We start from the raw sequence: 3,008 nt of genomic DNA on the forward strand, positions 1-3,008 counted from the left end.
TAATTATCTATCACTAAATCTTTCAGCTGGAAACTAACATCTTTGAATTTATTTTAAGTTAAAAGGTGTCTTCAAGCTGGCTTATGAGTTGTCTCTAGCAGTATCATCACTTGCTATTATAAACTCAAACTTCTTTAGTCCATCAAAATTATACTGACAAAAAAGGTGCCAAGAGATCTCAAACTGCTGAAAATTTGGAAGCACATCACTGGTAATATCAACCATGTGGTGGAAACTGATTTGGCAGACTGAGGGGACCTCACTTCCATTGTAACATACACTTTTCACTTGTTCGGTTCTTCAGTTCTCCCAAAAGGGCTGAGATAGCTGGGTCAGGGCTGGGCATGAGTTCCCAACACCTATGAAAGGCCAGCAGTTGCAGTCATGTGTGGGAGATGTTTTTACTAAAAGGGGGTGTGAAAGGCAGGTATCTTTTGAAAATAACTACACAGCTCAGGGCAGGTGGGGTTCTTCAGTCTGGGAGGGCAGCCTACCTTGGAGAAGAAAAACTGTTCTCAAACCCCCGTCTAAGGATTAAATGAAGCCTGGTCTATGACAACAAGGTAGGGAGAGAGAGTGGGCATGTACTTAGTTCAACTGGGGAAAGAACCTATTACTGGTATTTGTCAGGGATGCCAACCAATTAACTATAGTTTCTGGGGCATGGTGACTATAATGGTGCAAACAACTTCTTTTTCTTACTAAAGAACAGTAGTAGATACCAGTAATAAGGAGGGGTGAGACCAAACTCTATGCTTCACCAGCGACTGCTGATAGTTGTGGGAGGGCATCTCAGTCCAATGTCAATAGGCCACCCACCTCAAGCCTGGCAGCCACAGGCCAATAGGATTTCTAGAAGCTGGTATCTGAACTCTTCTCTAGAGATCCAGGGGGGGACTAGTAGACAGAGCGAAGAGTCAGATGAAAAGCAGCAACCTACACAGCCAAAGAAACCCCATATCATACTAGTAGAAACACTGAATGTATCCAGCTTGACTGGTAAAGGCATGGAAATAACTTATCTTATGGTAAAGAGAGATACTAATGTTCTGTGCATATAGGAAATGCAATGGATGGGGAAAGCAGTCAAGGAGTTGGGCTTAGATTGTAAACTCTCTTCTATACAGGTGAAAAAGGGGGACATAATGGAGTCAAGGTAGTAGTAAGAGGAGAGTTAAGGAAGATGGTGATTGACGTTTTTAGAGTAAGTGAGAGAGGTCAAGTTAAAGATCATGAACTGTTTGTCATATCAGCATATGCACCTCAACAAGGATGCTATAAAGAAGAGGAGAGTTTCTGCTAAGACTTACAGAAACTAGCAGTTCTAGAGAACCTGCTGTTGTGCCGGCTGATGTGAATGCACACAGGCAAAAAATGAAGGGGGTATGAAATGTGCTTAGGAAATTTCAACCTAGGTACTATGAATGAGGAAGGGAAAGCATTAGTAGCCATGTGTATTGCCAGTCAATGGATGATGGCCAATATATGGTTCCAAAAAAGACAGTGAGTCATTTGGTCACATGCATCGATGGTGGAAACAAAAGCCAGATTGATATGATCATAGTGGATAAATTGCAGTGGAGTCGAGTTATGGACTTCTAAGTGATACCTAGTGATAGCTCTGCAGTACAAGCCTCTTGTGGTAAAGACTGCAGTTGAGCATTGGGCAAGGAGGGAACTGAGGTAAAAAAATTACTGAAATATGGGAAGTTAAGGGCAAGGGCAGAAGAGAAGTTTGTGCATGCAGTATCTGGATAAGTATCTGGAAACAGATTTGGTATCAGCTCAAGAGGAGTGGAACCAACTAAAAAGAATGTAGATTGTGTATATGAAGAGGTTTAAAATGGATGAGGAGAGTGATTAAAGTAGGGTGACCAGATGTCTTGATTTTATAGGGACAGTCCCGATATTTGGGGCTCTTTCTTATATAGGCTCCTATTACCCCCTACCCCGGTCCCTATTTTTCACACTTGCTATCTGGTCAGCCTAGATTAAAGCCATATGGTGAGACAAGAACATTCCCAAAGACTGGTGCAAGTTATTTTGGTCTCAATATATTAGAAGGGAAGCATCTATGAATGCAAAAACTATCAAGGGATAAAGTTACTGTCACATGGGATGAAGATACTGGAACTCATCTTGGATCCCAGGATTAGGAAAAAGGTGGGCCCCTCCTCCAACAACAACAAGACTTCAGCTTTAGAGGAACCACAGATGCCCTGTTTGTAATTCAGCAAGTGGCAGAGAAGCAGCTAGATTACCAACAGGATCGCTTCTGGTCTTTTATAGACCTAGAAAAGGCATAAGATAAAGTGGACAGAAGGATGCTCACAGCAATGCTAAGGAAATATGGAGAGTCTGAGGATTTAATAACTATGGTGAAAAATGACATAGATCACCAAAACAGTGATCTGAACATCTTTTGGAACTACAAGCTCCTTTGAATGTCAAAGTGCATCAAGGGTCAGCCCAAGTCTGCAGCTGTTTATCATATTGATGGACCATGTCAGGAGAAAGACCCCAATGGGGAAAGATGAGAGGCTGTTATATGAAGATATCATAGCAATAAGGGCATTTTTAAAAGAAGACCTAGGGTAATAATAAAACTGCAGGATGACCAAGTAAGCTGGCATGGGATGAAAATGAACATGACTAAGACTGAGGCCCTGGGGTCCGTAGAGATGCCTCAGAGGAACTGGATATTAATGGAGTACTACTAAACCAGACTGACCAGTTCAAAGACCTGGGAGGGTGGATTACAGAAGATGGTGAGCTTGAACATGAAATATGGTCCAGACTAGAAGAGTGTGGAATAACATCTTAGGGGATGTGTATTGTGTTGTTTTATATTCAAGTATTCCACTAGTCTTTATAATAATTCTTTGCTAGTAATTTGACAGTTTTTATTAGCTATATAGTTAACATATATAACTCAGGTGCATCTACCAGTCTAATATACCAACTGCCTCCGCCAACTGTCAGCACCCACACTCTGAAGATTCTATTCA

Source organism: Mauremys reevesii, linkage group 1 (genome assembly GCF_016161935.1).
Source record: "Mauremys reevesii isolate NIE-2019 linkage group 1, ASM1616193v1, whole genome shotgun sequence".
Lineage (NCBI taxonomy): Eukaryota > Metazoa > Chordata > Testudines > Geoemydidae > Mauremys > Mauremys reevesii.